Source organism: Agrilus planipennis, unplaced genomic scaffold (genome assembly GCF_000699045.2).
Source record: "Agrilus planipennis isolate EAB-ADULT unplaced genomic scaffold, Apla_2.0 scaffold120, whole genome shotgun sequence".
Classification (NCBI taxonomy): Eukaryota; Metazoa; Arthropoda; class Insecta; order Coleoptera; family Buprestidae; genus Agrilus; species Agrilus planipennis.
Genome location: NW_020438891.1, coordinates 52,392 through 57,010, shown reverse-complemented (window position 1 = coordinate 57,010; position 4,619 = coordinate 52,392). Strand labels below are relative to the sequence as shown.

At 39.0% G+C, this 4,619-nt stretch overlaps 1 protein-coding gene across 1 annotated transcript in view; it reads left to right on the top strand.

The window, feature by feature from the left end:
• Nucleotides 1-4,300: 4,300 nt before the first annotated feature.
• LOC108737940 (glucose dehydrogenase [FAD, quinone]) overlaps nt 4,301-4,619 on the top strand; it is an 8,883-nt gene continuing 8,564 nt past the window's right edge. The window contains exon 1 of the mRNA XM_018471128.1: nt 4,301-4,552. The gene's annotated coding sequence lies outside the window, so the exon portion shown is untranslated. The remainder of the gene's footprint in view (nt 4,553-4,619) is intronic.

The following is a 4,619-nucleotide window of genomic DNA, read 5'->3' as shown; positions in this document are numbered from 1 at the left end:
CTAGCAAGGAGATCGGGCTGAAACTATAGCTACAAGCTATCCAAGGATGGTACTATAGAATGTCACCTCAAGGTAGGCCTAGTGGCGTCATCTCTTGGTTAGGCCGGAAACTTATCAATCCACCCTCGTATATGTAATTACATGTGGTCAATAAGATACTTTTGCAACAATTTTCCTAAGAACGAAACGTGATATGAACTAATTACATCATTTTAAATGTTACTGCAATCCGGGTCCGCTCTTACAACACGTCATAATTTAAAGGTAATATAACTATGTACTCTAAATTTCATAATCAATATAATTTTATGCTACTGCGTTGTTTAAAAACATACAGTTATATTACGCATATAATGGATATTCCAAGGTGACAATAATAAAAATGATAATCCTAGAATATCAATGCATTAAAAAATTACAAGAGAGGTATGCGTTTTATTTGAAAACGTTCTATCTGACACGCAAGTACCACAAGCAGAATATTAATTGCTTATACTTGGATAAATTGTGAAAATTAGTTTCAGTTAATCGGTTAATTCAAACGTTACAATTTCTTTTCTATTCAACTTGTATGATTCTGTGTAAAACGAAAATTGTAATAATAAACTGAACAATAGAATTAATTTGGAAAAAGCATCCGTATCATTAATTATTTGTACAATTCAATTAAAGTTGCCACAACTAACGTCCGCGTGCATCGGATCTAATTGTAAATTAGTTTCGTATAATTGAGTCAATTTGGGATCTATACTAAATCTCGCAACCACCTTTTTTACTCGTTGTCCAGGTCACGCAGATCGAAAAAATATGATTTCCCTGAATATTCTTAAGTAGAAAATACTACAAATGGCGCAGTAAACGCCATCTGTAGCACGATGTTACATTTTAGGATTACGTATGCTCCAACGGCGTTTACAGATTGGCGTTTACTGCGCCATTTGTAGTATTTTCTAAAACGCGCTGTTAAGACAGCAGGTAAAAGTTGGCCTGTGTTGTGTCGGAGCTGCCTGCGACGCGCTGATGAGGTCCAAGAAGATCGAAATCACGATCCGCGTCTGGCAGTTTCGACAGAACACAGAGCACTTCGAATTATTTTGTTCGATTAAGCTAACGTGCCTATCACGCTGAGGTTGGCTACGCCGGGATTCGTTTTCAGCAAGTAGATATCCACACAAGTGGACCTTGTTGGAGCATACGTAATCCTAAAATGTAGCATCGTGCTACAGATGGCGTTTACTGCGCCATTTGTAGTATTTTCTAANTCGAAATGTGGTGTTATAGGCGAATGATGAGGATACCGTGGATAGAAAAGATTAGAAATGAAGAGGTATTAGAAGAAAGGAGAACAGAGGAATCTATGGAAGTCAATAAAAAATAGGCGAGATAGGTTGGTAGGACACCTTCTCAGGCATGAAGGGCTAGTTAGAAATAGATTAGTAGTAGCGATGGAATGGATGTGTCATAAAGGAAACAGAAGTAAATAGTAAATTCTTGCGGAAGCGGGAGCGTAATGATTTTGGCTAAGGATGTGGGATGTTCTAGTTTTTGGGAATTGGGAAACGTTCAGAATAGGAAAGAGTCAGGACGAAAGGAGTCGTAGGGATATAACGCAGAGGTTAGCGCAGGTTCGAGTCGCATTCAATAAAAATAAGCCACTTCTATGCTCGCGAACGGTTTCATTAGAAATTCGAAAGAGGTTGTTAAAGGTGTATGTTTGGGCGTGGTGGAAAAGAAAAGGTTAGAAGCGTTCGAAATGTGGTGTTATAGGCGAATGATGAGGATACCGTGGATAGAAAAGATTAGAAATGAAGAGGTATTAGAAGAAAGGAGAACAGAGGAATCTATGGAAGTCAATAAAAAATAGGCGAGATAGGTTGGTAGGACACCTTCTCAGGCATGAAGGGCTAGTTAGAAATAGATTAGTAGTAGCGATGGAATGGATGTGTCATAAAGGAAACAGAAGTAAATAGTAAATTCTTGCGGAAGCGGGAGCGTAATGATTTTGGCTAAGGATGTGGGATGTTCTAGTTTTTGGGAATTGGGAAACGTTCAGAATAGGAAAGAGTCAGGACGAAAGGAGTCGTAGGGATATAACGCAGAGGTTAGCGCAGGTTCGAGTCGCATTCAATAAAAATAAGCCACTTCTATGCTCGCGAACGGTTTCATTAGAAATTCGAAAGAGGTTGTTAAAGGTGTATGTTTGGGCGTGGTGGAAAAGAAAAGGTTAGAAGCGTTCGAAATGTGGTGTTATAGGCGAATGATGAGGATACCGTGGATAGAAAAGATTAGAAATGAAGAGGTATTAGAAGAAAGGAGAACAGAGGAATCTATGGAAGTCAATAAAAAATAGGCGAGATAGGTTGGTAGGACACCTTCTCAGGCATGAAGGGCTAGTTAGAAATAGATTAGTAGTAGCGATGGAATGGATGTGTCATAAAGGAAACAGAAGTAAATAGTAAATTCTTGCGGAAGCGGGAGCGTAATGATTTTGGCTAAGGATGTGGGATGTTCTAGTTTTTGGGAATTGGGAAACGTTCAGAATAGGAAAGAGTCAGGACGAAAGGAGTCGTAGGGATATAACGCAGAGGTTAGCGCAGGTTCGAGTCGCATTCAATAAAAATAAGCCACTTCTATGCTCGCGAACGGTTTCATTAGAAATTCGAAAGAGGTTGTTAAAGGTGTATGTTTGGGCGTGGTGGAAAAGAAAAGGTTAGAAGCGTTCGAAATGTGGTGTTATAGGCGAATGATGAGGATACCGTGGATAGAAAAGATTAGAAATGAAGAGGTATTAGAAGAAAGGAGAACAGAGGAATCTATGGAAGTCAATAAAAAATAGGCGAGATAGGTTGGTAGGACACCTTCTCAGGCATGAAGGGCTAGTTAGAAATAGATTAGTAGTAGCGATGGAATGGATGTGTCATAAAGGAAACAGAAGTAAATAGTAAATTCTTGCGGAAGCGGGAGCGTAATGATTTTGGCTAAGGATGTGGGATGTTCTAGTTTTTGGGAATTGGGAAACGTTCAGAATAGGAAAGAGTCAGGACGAAAGGAGTCGTAGGGATATAACGCAGAGGTTAGCGCAGGTTCGAGTCGCATTCAATAAAAATAAGCCACTTCTATGCTCGCGAACGGTTTCATTAGAAATTCGAAAGAGGTTGTTAAAGGTGTATGTTTGGGCGTGGTGGAAAAGAAAAGGTTAGAAGCGTTCGAAATGTGGTGTTATAGGCGAATGATGAGGATACCGTGGATAGAAAAGATTAGAAATGAAGAGGTATTAGAAGAAAGGAGAACAGAGGAATCTATGGAAGTCAATAAAAAATAGGCGAGATAGGTTGGTAGGACACCTTCTCAGGCATGAAGGGCTAGTTAGAAATAGATTAGTAGTAGCGATGGAATGGATGTGTCATAAAGGAAACAGAAGTAAATAGTAAATTCTTGCGGAAGCGGGAGCGTAATGATTTTGGCTAAGGATGTGGGATGTTCTAGTTTTTGGGAATTGGGAAACGTTCAGAATAGGAAAGAGTCAGGACGAAAGGAGTCGTAGGGATATAACGCAGAGGTTAGCGCAGGTTCGAGTCGCATTCAATAAAAATAAGCCACTTCTATGCTCGCGAACGGTTTCATTAGAAATTCGAAAGAGGTTGTTAAAGGTGTATGTTTGGGCGTGGTGGAAAAGAAAAGGTTAGAAGCGTTCGAAATGTGGTGTTATAGGCGAATGATGAGGATACCGTGGATAGAAAAGATTAGAAATGAAGAGGTATTAGAAGAAAGGAGAACAGAGGAATCTATGGAAGTCAATAAGAAATAGGCAAAATAGGTTGACAGGACACGCTCTCAGGCATGAAGGACTAGTTAGGGACATATTAGAAGCAGAAACAGAAGATAAGAGGATTAGAGGTAGACCTACACTAGATTGCTGTTCGCAAATAGTTAAGGATGTGAGATAATCTAGTTTTAGGGAAATGCGAAGATTAGCTCAGAATAGCAGAGTGGATGTGTATATATATCCAACCAGTCTTAGGACTGACGACCCTATGATGATGATTTAACTTTAAACTTCTTCAATGTATAAAAGTTCGTATAAAAATATCTCGAGGCAGAAGTTCTCTTTTTTAACCGTATAATGGTAGATTACTTTCTGACAAGACTCTGTATTTGCATAATTTCGATATTTAGAGATTTATACTAATGCTTATTACACATCGTATATGCGAAAGAGATGCCTTTCTCCGAACCTATGGAACACTTCGGAGCCGCTTTACCTCCTCCATAGCGTTTCTTCGGCGGCGTGGAAGAAAAAGTGCCCAAGAACCTGGTTAACACCTGTCGGTTGCGTTCACGCGTTTGTTTCTGCGAGATAACCTGTAGGTAACTGTGTTGTAGTACAAAAACTGCCTAGCTTTTAAAATGAGAAATTCGTTTTTGTTATGCTAAAAAAATCTAGTGTGTTTCTAGCGTAATAAGTCGCGAGTGAATAATAGAAAGTGTCCGAGAAGATTTTACCAGGAAATCAAGTGGAATTTCAAAGGATACCGATAACACGGTAGCAAAGGTAATAAAATTGCAAATAAAATTATTTATTTAAATTAACAAAAATTAGAAAGACAAGCCAAGATAAT